This window comes from Gallus gallus, chromosome 1 (genome assembly GCF_016699485.2).
Source record: "Gallus gallus isolate bGalGal1 chromosome 1, bGalGal1.mat.broiler.GRCg7b, whole genome shotgun sequence".
Taxonomy (NCBI): Eukaryota; Metazoa; Chordata; class Aves; order Galliformes; family Phasianidae; genus Gallus; species Gallus gallus.
In genome coordinates this window covers 33,821,859-33,835,706 of record NC_052532.1, presented here as the reverse complement: position 1 = coordinate 33,835,706, position 13,848 = coordinate 33,821,859, and the positions used below count along the sequence as shown (strand labels likewise).

The window sequence follows — 13,848 nt, the reverse complement described above, 5'->3', positions numbered from 1 at the left end:
AAGCATCTGTCCTCTAATGGGTAAATCCGTGGGGGAAGGGGCCTTCTGATCAGGGAATCAAGTCCACATTCTCATTTCCTAGACAAAGAAGTTTTCCTGTCATCCTCTAAGAGATGTCATTTTGCTCTTTTAGTAGCAAACTTGATTGCAACAGATAGTAGAAACCCTCTAGAAACTGCCCCTCCAAGCTGAGGACTTCCTAGTAGAAAAGCTGCTACTGCAAAGAAATTAAAGGTTTTTTCCCCCTTACTTCTGCAATGATGCACACAATTAGCATTTTTCACATTTTCAGTGTGACTGACTTTGAAAAATGTAGCTGAATCTTGCCTTTCACTTTCGGTCTATGTCCCATTGATGCCCTATCCCTGGAGGTGTTCAAGGCCAGGTTGGATGGGGCCCTGGGCAGCCTGGTCTAGTACTAAATGTGGAGGTTGGTGGCCCTGCCTGTGGTGGGCGGGTTGGAACTTCACCATCTTTGAGGTCTCTTCCAAACCAATCACATTCTGTGATTCTGTGATTCACCAGCCTACGAGCTTCCCAGTTCTCACCTCTGCTGTCATGCTCCTCCTCCCCCAGTGCAGGGGACAGGAGGGCAGGGGCCTGAAGAAAACAGATTAGACAGAGACGCAAATTGGCCAAAGTAGAAAACAGACGAACAAACAAAGGTAGCACTTTGAACTAAGAATCATGCTTTTCTACCCAGAATTTCTGAAATTTTCAGAACAGAGGTTTAGATGGATTTCCAGGTGCAAAAAGAGCACATGCCCAGGGAAGATGGGAGGTATGTTTCCAATTTTGAAGGAAGGTGTAGAGAAAAAAAAATACTGAAAAATGTTTGAAGGAAACCTGAGGGAAAAGTGCAGAAGATGAAAGGGCAGCTAAAGAAAGCATATGCATCAGGGCTGAGAACATGCTGCAGACTAGAAAAAAGGAAAATACGGTGCTTCGTTTTTTCTTTCACAACTGTGGAATGATGTACTCGGCATCTTGAATCCATAATTCACCCGATGTAAAGTCAGCCTCCTGTCTTCATACACAGTGCGAAGGAAGGGGGTGGGGGAAGTGGGCGTCCTACACCCCAAGAAGCCCGGCCTGTGCACTGTGGAGAGGCTTTGCGCAGCTCCTGCTCTCCTCTCCCCACGTGTCATAAGATGGAGCAGCAGCACTTGCAGGGAGAGAAAAATATATATATATGATCAGAAGAAAGAAACTGCATTTGCAGGAGCAGCTTCCCAGCCCAAGGGAAAGAAGTGCTTTATGCGTTTGCCTGCTGCCGCGTCTGGTTGGGCTGTGGGTGAAGAGGTCAGGGCCTGGGCCCTGTGCTGATGTGGGATACGTGGGGTTGCTTGCTGTTATCTTTTCCATTAACAGAAAACAATGACACTGTAAAAAGTAAAACACTAATATTTTGGCCTCAAAGAACAGTGCTCCTCAGCTAGGCAATGCCTCCTTCATGATTGCCCATGGCCCCACAGCCCCGTGTGCCAGACCTGGCCCAGGTCCTCACTGCTCCTCTGGTCTCCAGCACTGGTTGGACACAGGTCAGCACCAAGGTCACAAAGGAAGCCATAAATCTGGCATTTGATACACCTCTGTCTAGTTAATAGATAGCATTTTATATACAGCATGCGTAAGATGACACAGAATTTATAGGAGCTGTACCTACACTATCAAATAATTCAGCTTCCCCATTCTGTCCCAGAATTGGGTGCTTTGACAGTCTGTTTTACGCCTCAGTTCATTGCTGGGCCCTCTTTTACAGTGAATCTATGCATTCCCTTCAACACAAACCAGATGTACTCAGAGGTCATTAGCTCCAGAAACCACCCCGAGGTGGCAGTGGGACACCTCTCCCGGGAGCGCTGCCCGCAGCCATCACATCTGGTGTCCGCAGGGACGTGTGTGTGGGGACACAGCCTGCCCTCGGGGGGGACAGTGCTGAGAAATGGGGACCGGAGCTGCTGTGCTCCCCCTGGTTGGAGGCCAGGGGTCACTGCCTGTCTTCAGCATAGTCACGGCTGGCTCAGAGTCTGTGCTGCAGCTACTGGTTACTTAGCTTTCAAAGCAAACTAATTAATTGAATGTTACGGTCATTGCGATCGTTTATATTGTTAAACTTGCTTTCCAACATCAGAAAAGAACCATATGATTCTTACGAAACAAATTTCTCATTCACGAATTGCAGATAACTGTTCCTCACTGTGATTTGAAAAGGGAGGCTCCCAGATTTCGATGCTGTTATCATTTGGACGGAGAGGAACGGAGGACGGACACGTAAAAACAGGATTTACGCTGCAGTGCTTTCAACGTGAAATGATGCCAGCTGCGGGCTGTGACAAATTCTGGAGCGATCCTACAGAACCAGTGGTTGGTATTTTCCCACCGCAGCCATGTCCAAACGTGGAGGTCATGGCCACAGATTGATTTTTCAAGGATGTAGAGAGCTGTAAGCTCTGAGCTCCTGGAAAGCGACGTAAAATCTCAGTGGTGAAGGAGATGAACTCAGAAGCAAACTTGTAACCGTTATCCCATCCTTTTTCTTCCAGCATGGTCAGAGGTTTGTGACACGAGCATTACGGACACACCACTGTCAGGAGCGAGGAGGCTGCGGGTGATACACATGAACCAGGGCTTTGCTGGGGAGCGTGTGGGAGCTCAGCACCACCTCTGCAGAGTGACCCGTATTATAGAAACCCCTTCCAAATCCCAGAATCGCAGCGGTTGGAAGGGACCTCTGGGGATCATCAAGTCCAACCCCCTGCCTTATATTCAAGGCAGAGCTGGGGGAGGAGGCAGCGGAGGTGCAGCAGATGTGTCCATCCCGCGCCGTTTGCAGCCTCTGATTCCAGCGCTCGGCACAGAGCATATGCTGCACTCTCCACTTGAAAGCCAGCTTGAAACGGAGCGGTGCTGTGCACGGTGCCATAAAGAGGCAGGCATGGAGCTCCATGCTGACTGGCTGTTTACCCCTGCGTCCTACCACAGCACATAAGTTATAATCAGAGGAAGGAAACTCCTCAGAGATCTGAAGGCTTTAATTGTTTCAGAGTGCAGATGGTTTGAATTACAGTAAATCAACACAGCTCAAGGTCAATTCATAGTTCAGCAACGGCTGCTTCAACAAGTGAGCTTAGTTTGCTGGCACTTCTTCTGGGGAAGCTTTAGCTGCTTTGCTACTTATTTTACTGACATTTCTAGGCTTAAGAAGCACCGCAACAGGTGAAACCATAGGAGTGTATGTTGCCACAGACATTTCCTCTATGCCTTGTACTGGGCAATTTTTAGAGCGGCTAAATATAGCTGTTTTCCACCAACATTTGAACACTTGGTTCCTACATGTTTTCTTTTCTGCTACTGACATAGAAATGCTCCGTACAGGCTCGCGGAGACTTCACCCACAACTCTGGTTTTCTTTGCCACGCAGAGAGCTGCCCCGCAGTCACACCGGTGAGAGATGAGGGTTGGGCACCAGCAGCTATTCCTGCCCTTGGCTGTCCATCCACTCTGCCCCTTCCCAGGGGGTCCTGGTCCCTGCAAAGACAGCTCAGCTGTTGATGAAGCAGCTGCTGAATGGCCTCAATTTAGGGCATAGATTGCTAGGATAAACTGGAACCAATTTTGCTGTTATTTTTTTTCATAGCACCAGGCTGAAATCTGCCCCAGCAGAGCAGCTGCTTCGCTCACTGAGCCATCCCATGGGAGCTCCTCAGGAGGACAACAAGCTATGGCATATGGACACTGCTCAGTGACACCAGTGCAGAGAGGTACCAGTCAGGAACTGGAAACCAAACTGCAGGAGAGGATCACAAAGTGCTCTGCAGCACAAAGCACTGCCCAAGGGAGCCGGGATCGCTGCCTGCTGCCATGTGCCACCTGGACTGCAAATCTGCTTGGGCACTAAAGGCAATCCCACCAACACCAACTGGTAAAACCCACAAGTCCTCCACCTGCGCTCGGTGCCTGCAGTGCCTGGTCCGGAGAGAAGCCGGCCACAAATGGCCACAGAGGCTGCGCCTGTGCAGCTCAGGACTGCAGATGTGTCCACAGCCCATGTGCACAGGGAGGGTGCTCCTCTCCTCACTTGATGTGGCCAACTTTGCAAGTCACGGGATAATTGAAAAACAGGTCGTACCACAAGGACAGAAGGTGATCCGTGAGCAAGCAGTCTGTTCACAAACTTCAAAATAAGTCAGAAACATCACTTATATGTAACACCGTGACAGAATAACACTAGAGAGCACACTCTCTTTGCTGCATGCGTGCTGCATCCACCTTCTTCTTGTTTGGATCTGTGAGTTTTCTTGAAAACGATCTGTTTCAAAGACCTGCTTCTAAATTAATGCAGGAAAACTCTGCAAAACCTTTTAAAAGAGGCTCATGGCAGCGAGGGTTTGAAATGCAGAGGCACCCCGGCACTGACAGCCTTCCCCAGGAATGTCACATCCACATCCTGGAAGCAATCTCCTGCCACAGACCCCACGCTGCTCACAGGGCAGCAGTCCTTGTCATTGCAGCCCTAACATCTGCATCAGCATCTGCTTTTTTGGGAGGCCCCGTCTCTCTGCGCCTTGCTGCTGGCAGAGGTTTGCCTGCTGTGGCTCAGCCAGCTGACTGCGTCCGCAGCCGCCCTGCAGACACTGCCCCCAGCATCCTGCCAGCAGGTCGGCCACGGACAGGACTTTCACATCAGCATATTTTGCAAAAGACCGCAGCAAGAGTGCTTACAAAGAAGGGGTTGTTCTTGCAGACAAGCAATTTCCTAAAGAATCCACTTCCTCATTAAAACACCAGAAAGGTGGAAGGTTTCCCTAAAGCTGGCACTGAGGGCGTAGCTGTGACACGAAGATAATTACTGGAAGTAACGGGCGAAACTGCCAAATCTGACTGCTGCAGAACTGCCTGAACATTTTCCCTTCTTAATTGCAGCCAAAACCCACAGGTGACTTAAAAGAAATGAAAAGTGTGAGGAAGAGTGTGGAATGACCAGGAAATACTGCTCCAAGCGCATAAGCACTTTGCTTTAGCACAATCTAAAGGACTCATCTATGAAATGCTGCCTCAGCCCTCGGTATTAGGGACAATTGCCAACTGACGTTAGTGGCCTGGGGGCGGGTGGGATCGAAGCAGGCAAGCTTCCCTTGCCTCAGAGGCCCCATCTCTGCTGACCTCTCTGTCTGGCTCGGGATGCAGGGCAGCACCAGAAGTGCTCCGGTTGCTGAGTCTCCAGCAGGCAACCGCAGCCTACAGAAGGCTCAAAAGTGTGAGCTGATGAAAAAAAAAGAACAGAAGAAAAAGGACAGTTCATAAATATTTACAAACTGTTATTGAAACTCAATGTGAAACTCAGTCTGATGTAGCTAAACTCTGCTCTCGTCAACTCTGTTGGACCCCACATCTCATTTTTCACTGTCTCCTACAATGCAATGATTCTCACCCCCAAGAGCAGAGTTGCCGTGGGAGATCCAGTCTGTGTCATAGGAGATGGACAGAAGAGGGAAAAGCCCAGGCTGCTTTTGTCTGCATCCCTTTTGTTTTTCTGTTTCTCTCTTTCTCCCCAAGCAAAGGTCTTTCTGCTCTCCTGTCCCAGCACCCAGGGCAGCTCTTTCTGCCAGAGTTGGAGAAGGCTGGAGTGCAGGGGTTGGGGCAGGCTGTGATGAAGAGCAGGAGGAAGAGGAGGCCCAGCCTTTTTCAGAAGGGGGAAAGAGAAGTGCACACCTACTGCCACAAAGTTAGGATCTCCCTAACACATAATGCTAGGGACACTTCTCGGATAGACAGTAAATACCTAGTTACAGCTGGAAATAGGGGTTCTAGGTATTTCCCAAACTTACTTCTCATATTTGTTCAGCCCAAGAAATTGTTCCAGTCCCTAGGTTTATCTGCTAACTGGGGGAGAAAATATAAAGAACTCAGTAAGGTCATAATTCACAAATGCAGCTGCTGCAGATTTTACTCCTTTCCCTCTCTTGTACCCAGTTACCTTCCAGCTTATCATAGGTTCATCCTTTCATTCCTTCCCCAGATTGCAGATTCTTTGACAAACTCAGGAATATGCCGTGATGAATCACTCAGCAGTAATTGATCTTAGAAGGATGGGTAAAGCAGAAACAAATTCAGAAACAATCAAGCTCTCGGAATAGAACTGTGCTTGCTGCTGACACACAGGCGTGCCACACACCGCATTTATTTGCCCACAGTATTTCGCAACAAAGAGTTAGTTCTCTGTGTGATTAGGGGCAGCAGATAGGCAAGGAACATTAATCACAGCATCACCATTTCCAAAAACATTTTCTGCTTCCGACTCCCCAGACTGAGATGTTTTTGAGGCAGAGCGAAATACCAGGTTTGCATACCATAAGCACCTCCCTCCTCCTGGAATAAGGAAGAAAAGAAAGCTGGAGGCGAGAGACTAAAAATTAAATCAGCACATCTGAAAACTGAGGCCAAATTGACTTGCTGAAGGCCATATCTAATCAGTCATTAGTAGAGCAAGGACTGCAAATCTGGTTTCCTCGGTCCCGGTTTCATGCTCTAATTCCTACCTCCAACAAATTGCTTTATAATAATCATAAGACCTTGCTGATTAGTCATATATGCAGATAAAGAAATCTCTCCAAGGTTATTTGAAGGAAAGTTCTTGTTAGGATGGCAAGAAGAAGGTTGCAGGGACAGAACTGTGCAAATGGAAAATGCACAGTGCGTACACAGAGCAACATTACTCTAAATACAAATTCAGGAGCGATGGGAGATGTAACAGCAGTGGTCTGCTTTACTACTGCTTTACTTCACTTTCCTTGAAGAAAAATGTTGTAAAACTGTCTGATAAGACTGCAGTGATACAAAAGTCTAAGGAAATCAAGACAGCGTAATTTTATCCTGAAGTCAGTTAGGTGAGATCAGCCCTAGACAGGATGCTGACCTCATCCTGCTGCCCCATGGTAACTATCACCACTGCTTTGTTCTCATTCAGGATTGTAAAGCAAAATAATCAATGACTGTACTTATCTTGCTGTAAACAAACGCAGTCAGAGAAGACAAAACCTGAACAGGGACTGACCATGGTTACACACGCATTTGTAAGCAGCGGCAGAGAATGAGGAGGAGAAGCACAGGATACGATCGAGGCAAAGCAAATAATTTTATCCGGCTATCCAGCTGACTGCAGCACATAGTAGGCAAAATGCTTTAAATAGGGATTTGCTGCTCTCCGTTGGCTCATGGCACTGGTTGTAGTGTATACGCTTGAAGACCTCTTGGGGTCCCACGATGAAAGTTTTCATCACAAAGGTAAAGGGCAGATACGATTTTGTCCTTTTTTGTTGCTGGAATATCCACACAGGGCAGGCAACCCGCTGGGCTTATCTTCTCAGGGCACGTCTGCCTTGCAGTGCAGCATCACCTGGGCCAGGTGCTGATCCAAAACACACTCAGAGGCCTCCTGATTAAGAACTGGGTCATGGAGAAAGGGACACTGGAAGATTCAGGATGCTGTGTACCTTTTTGAGGAAAAACAACACCGCTCCACCTTGCAGCTTCCTTACCCCATGACTTTGGGGTTGATCACCTCCCCACTGACTCCTGACTGTGAAGGTGGTCCAAATCTGAATCAAGATGGGTAGGGAAATGGAAGCAGCTGCAACCCACAGACTGGACATGCATAGATGGAACAGTCTTGCAGGCTGCCCTGCGTCAGACCAGCTGAAGACTGCCTGGAGATTATACACAAACTGCTGAGATAATACACAGAAGAAGAGATCTCAACTTAATTCACCAAGTATGTCAAAGCTCTTGTTTTCTTCCCTTTTTCTTTTCTTGTGAATTTCTTTTCTTGGCAAGCCAAAACAGGGGTAGAAACAAAAGAAGCACGAATCTGAAGACATCTGAAGGTCATAGCAGAAAGGCAATCAATGCAAAGCGACCCTTGGAACCAAAATCTGATCCAGAATATCCCAGCCATAATATAAAATGTTTATCTTGAATGAAATGATGATAAGACTTTATCTCATTTTCAAAAGTGTTGCTTTTTGTGAAATAAATATTTGAGGAAATAGAAAACCAAATAACCGATCACCAGCGTATTCTTTTTAGAACACATGAGATATAAAAAGCTAGTAGGAATCTCCATTTAGTAGCTCAAGCTCTGTGTTTAGAAGAAACACAACAGTCTTTCACATCTGGGCAGCTTCTGCATTGCAGTAGACAATCTGGTCACAGGAACCAGAGGTGCAAGACTGAAAGCTATGCTGCAGGATTGGAGGGTTAGGTTAAATAGGTTGAGCAGGTTTAATAAAAACAGAGAAGGAGACACAACAGAGTGATTACTGCTTGAGGTCCCCCACAGTTATGTCAAGAACCCGGTATGTTTTGACTCCAGGAAACTCCTTCATGCCATCCTTCACACCAGCCACTCCTTCATGGTTTGAGTAGGAACAAAAGGACTGTTCCCCACTAGTTTAGTTTGATAACTTCTTTGTCACTGCCTTTAAATGACATAGTAACTGGTCACAGTTTCCTCCTTCCCAGTAAACACACCGAAGCACTAACATTACTACATTACTGAATTTTCATGCATCCTTACACATCATTTGCAGAGTTAACAGGCAATATGTAAGTTTTTATCCACATTTCCTGTGAGACAGCACAGATGAGAATGGAGCTTCACTGTACAACACAATTCTTGGGAGGACAGAAACCACCACTGATAACATATGCCAAGTGGGAGAGAGACTGAGCTTACGAAGGAGGGCTCCTCTACTCACAGTTTGGTGAGAAGGACACAAGAGGAGAAGGACTCCGGACAGACCAAAGGCTGAGAGTCAGCCACCAAGGAAGAGCCCCAAGGGCAGCTCTTAGGCAGTGTCCTCACAAAGAGGAAGCCATGATCAGCAGAACAACCCTACCTTCTTTTGTTTGATTCCCTGCTCTTGGGGAAGCAAAGCTTCACATTCTTCTAAGATAAACAGGACTGCATCAGAACAACATAGGCTCTATTCTCTACCTGTTTTCCTGACAGCTATCTGTGGGGCTGCTGGTTGGCAAACCACTTGGATCAAAGACTGGGAACAAATATTTTCATATCTTCATCCAGCAATGTTATCACTGAAAATAATCAAAAACCGCTCCCCACCTTCCTTCCCCACCAGGGAAGGTTTTGCATCATGCCTTTCCTGCACTGAGTCAAAAGGCAGCAGTAATCTCTTCTCTGTAAATTTCCAACAGCAACTAACACCGTAAGTCAACAAAAGAAGCCTGATACTGTTAACAAAACAAGAAAGAGAATGAAGCTTCAAGAATATTTATGCCAATTTACACCAAGATCCAAAGAGATCTGACTTTTTCTTTTAATCAGCCTTGCTGCCATCTTGTTGTTTGCTTAGGGCAGATCCACATGGGGTGAATTAAGCAGTCTGAAATCATTATTCCAGCCCAGCTTCCTTCCTGAACTCTCAAATGTGAAATAAAATGAGCCTGGTGAATAAGCACAATACAAAGTGTGTGATAGAAAATATTTCTTTGAACCCTGTTTGGAAAACTATCACCCCTGTGGATTAATAGATTAAGACAGCCCTGACATGGCTGCTGTGCTACTGATAACTTCATTTTGGTTGACATATATGAGTATATATCCATGCATTTTTATGGATGTGAAGTAAATAATCAGGCAGCTTGTGAAGGGAGGGGTGAAAGTGACTGCCACCCTATCTACCAGTTGATTTCCAGGAGAAGTTTAGCTGTCTTTCTGTCATCTACTTCACAAGGATGTTCAAGAAAAAATCAATGTAGGCCTCTGCAGTGGGGCATAGACTCAAAGGAGCTGCCATCAGCTCCCACATTCACCACTTCCCCATCCAGCATTCATTTTCTTTCATTCCTCAAGTTTTGATGGTTGAACGAGGTGCTCTCATAGATAGTGCTTTATCACCAAGCAAATGGGCATCTCACATATACCATCACACTCACTGATGAGACCCCTACTTGAGCCAGCTCTTCTCCAGGCTGAACAATCCTGGCTTTCTCAGCCCCTCCTCATAGGAGGATCACTGTGGTGGCCATCTGTCAGACTCTCTCCAGTACACCCATATCTCTCTTACACTGGGAGCCCAGAACCATATGCAGCACTCCAAGCACAGCCTCATCACTGATGAATGAATGATCACCTCTCTTGACCTGCTAGCTATACCTTGCCTAATGCAGCCCAGAACACCATTAACCTTCTTAAAGGCAAGGGCATGTTGCTGGCTTACCAACTTGGTATTCACCAGGACTATTAATTCCATTCCTGCAGAGCTGCTTTCCATTTGGGTGTCCCCAGCACATACTGGTGCCTCGGGTTGTTCCTCCCCAGGTACAGAACTTAGCAATTCTCCTTATTGCACTCCATGAGATTCTCGTTGGCCTCTGTCTCCATGCAGAGAAGATGGAGCCAGGCTTTTGTTAGTGGTGCACAGTACCAGGACAAAGGGCAATGGGAACAACTTGGAGCACAGGAGGTTCCCTCTGAACCCCAGGAAGCATTTCTTTACTCTGCTGGTGACAAAGCACTGGCACAGGCTGCCCAGAGACTGTGGGGGCCCTCCCAGCCTCAGTCATTTTGTGATTCTGTGACAACAGCAAAATACCTCTCTTCAAGCACATTTCAATGCAAGCAGCCAAAACCCACTTGCCTACACATGCTCCATAAAAAACAGTCCTCCTGGTGGTCACTGGCTCCATCTGCATGTTGAACAACTACTCAAAAGATAACAAAGAGACTGTGCTCAGATTTCCTTGCTGCAAGCCATCATTGGCACAACGCACAGCACCCTGCTACCAGCTCCCCCTGCTTGCTCAGACAGACCCTGGCCACCCCTGGTGCTGATGTGTGTCTATGTCACTTTATATCATCTACACAACACATAAAACAGTGTCTCACAAGATTGATTCTCCTGCAGCTTTTTCTCCAGCAGGATTAGGCAATTCAATTTGAATTGAATATCAGCAAACCACTCAAACACATGGAACGTGCAAGTCTATATTACTTCTATTAAATTTGTAATGTGATCATCTGCACTCTGCAGAGCCTGCTGAGGTCCTGTGAAGACATTAATAGCTTTGGAGGAGGAAGAAGACTGCTGCAATACAGACAATGCACAACACTGACAGCACAAACTGGAAGTGGTTGTGGAAGATGTTTGTGGTAAGAACAATATGTATTCGAAATACGTGCTGAAGGAATAACATTGATCTTGTAACAATAGCTGACAGCATTTCAAGCTGAAGGTGGCATTACTGGCGAAGCACTGTGTCGTTTCCTGAGGAGCTCCTTCGAATGCCTGGAATATAACAACACAAAGCTGCAACAATCAGGAGTTCACATGCAATGTTCCTCTGGTATAAGAGCAGTTTTTGCCTGTAATTGGAAGCCTTGTCTGCTTCTTTTTATGCAGCTAGAAAGTCAGAGTGGCTTGAATGGAGTTGATTGCTAAACAACTGAGAATTGATCTCTGAATTTCAGCTGTGTGTCCACTGAACAGAGGACTTGCTACCTTTCTGTCTGAAAGGTCAGACCTGTGTATTATTATTCAAGGACTTTAAATGGAATTTGAGGGAAAAAATGTTTCTTCTGAGGACCGTAAATTCCCATATAGTGCCATCGGGCTGAATCCTACCCTGTTAGACATCTGAATTCCCATAATATGTCACTTGGTGCTGTGATGACACAGGTCCATCCACTCACTGTGTGCCCCATCCAACCTTTACTGCTGGGCTTCAAGCAAATCCAAGTGGGGCTGACACTGTGCATAGATGTCCAAGCTTTCTGGATGCCTGGAGACGTAGGTAAAGGAGAGCTACCTGAGCTGTCAGGCATCTGGAATCCCAAGCAACTGCACAAAAAAAGTCTCAAATTCTGCCAAAATAAAAATACCACACGGGAGAGGAAGATATCTCCAAGAAACCTGAAGTCACGGCAACTCCAGCAAGACATCCCTTTCTGGCAAGGGATGGAAAACCTCCAACCCACAGACTGGAAAGAGACGGTCAGAATTACTTGTCTATATACAATAATGTGCTTTCTGCTGCGTTTCTCTTTTCAGAGAAGTTCTTCAGGAGACGGGTAGGGAGGCAGCTGCGGGTTGTAAGAGCTGTTCTGGCAGCAGCAGGAGCATAGAGCTGCTGGCAGAGCCCGGGGCTGGGAGCAGCTGTGGGCAGAGGGGCTGTGCTGCACTCTGCTCCCTGCCCTCTGCTGGAGAACACTGATGTTGGGAGAAGGAAAAGACATCAAGAGATACAAAGCCAACAGCGCCTGCAAAAATGGGACATTTCCTGCAGGAATTCATACTTAAAAAAAAAAAAAAACCCTAAGGTCCAAGATCCTCTTTCAATTAAAAGGAAACTCCCTCTGCTTAAATGCATCTGCTGCCTTTGTCCTACTTGGTATATTTAACTGCTGCCTCAGTTATCACTGACCCAAGAGTTTCTGCAGCCTGCTCCAGATACCTGCTCCAGAGGATACCTGCTGTATACTTGTGATACCTACTCCAGAGACTACTAAAGTCCAAATATCTGATATAGTAAATTAGACTTCTTAGAATGTTGCCATTTATGTTTCATATATACATATACATTACCACGTGAAGATCTTAAGTCAGCACTGCACAAAGTCATACTGGCGATACTCACACTGTGAAGGAAGGCTGCAGAGAACTGCTGGGGATATCTCTTAAATTTTTTTGCTTTGAAAGTTTGGGACCAATTCCTAGCTCATATACTTTATCATGGCCTTTATTTATGTGAAATGGATTTCTTTAACAGCAGCCTGAGCAATGCACACAACTGGAACCGAAATCAGCTCCAGGTTTGAAATCAATCCCAGTCACTGGCAAAAACGAAACTACGCTCTGCCTGCCAAAACATTTAGTCTTCCTCTTTTCCTTTCAACTACTACCAAGCACAATCAGGTTTAATAGGGATCTGAAATATACAAGCCATAAAAAACATGCACGCAGTACAGCATACAAACCACTACCAACAGCGGGTATGGGAGAGCCATCAGTAACTCAATGGTAGCTTTCGTTATTAATCAAGAGCTGAACACATCTGCGCAGTGATATTTTGCTCTGCACTGTCTCTTTTCTTCCCAAAGCAGATATTTTTTTGGGAAAGAGATGTCAAAGCGTCTCACCTCTCCAAGTAGAAAGAACTGAAACTACTTTCAGCTCCAGTTATGTTTAGTGGCAGCCTCAGTGCCCACCCAGACCCAGAGGCTTCCATTCTTGCACTCTCCCTTTTCTCCACAGAGGATCTATGCAATGTGAAGCCAGGGATGTTACTATCCAAGCCATTTCAGACGTCCTATATCCCTTTCTATACCTTACCAAGCACTTCTGGTCTTGTACAAACCTCACCCACGACCATCCCCTCTGCTTGTTCCTGGAGGACACCGGCAGCTCTCTCCCTGCTTTTCCCAAGGGTGCTGTTGTGAGGTCACAGAGGGCATTAATCCCTCTTTTCCGCTTTAATCTCTACAGGGAATGTCTTTGAGAGGGAACCATTTAAGGCCAGAGAATTAGCTAGACACCATCCCCTTTTCACCTGAGCCATGTATTTCTGCCATCAGGTAATTGCAGTATGTGTGAAATTGTGAGCTTCATTTACAAGTATTTAATCACACAGCTTTACCAATCTCTCCAAAAAGCCACGTAGTTAAATTTCCTAGACCTTTTTATAATGAAATATGTGTGTGTGTGTGTGTGTGTGTGTGTGTGTGTGTATCGACATACAGAAAGGACAGCAAACTTCAGGTTTTTGAGCTCCAAGGGCTTATTAACAAATTCAAGCAGTTTGTCTATATTCCAGAGTGTGAACCTA

The 13,848-nt window shown here is 46.3% G+C and overlaps 1 protein-coding gene and 1 long non-coding RNA gene across 5 annotated transcripts in view; both read right to left on the bottom strand.

Moving 5' to 3' along the window:
• RASSF3 (Ras association domain family member 3) overlaps nt 1-13,848 on the bottom strand; it is a 101,099-nt gene that overhangs the window by 58,242 nt on the left and 29,009 nt on the right. The window lies entirely within an intron of this gene.
• On the bottom strand, nt 3,018-13,345 carry LOC121109404. The gene is made up of 2 exons (XR_005847925.2): nt 5,167-13,345; nt 3,018-3,531 (listed from the first exon to the last, which is right to left on the bottom strand). It is a non-coding gene; the product is annotated as an uncharacterized LOC121109404 (long non-coding RNA).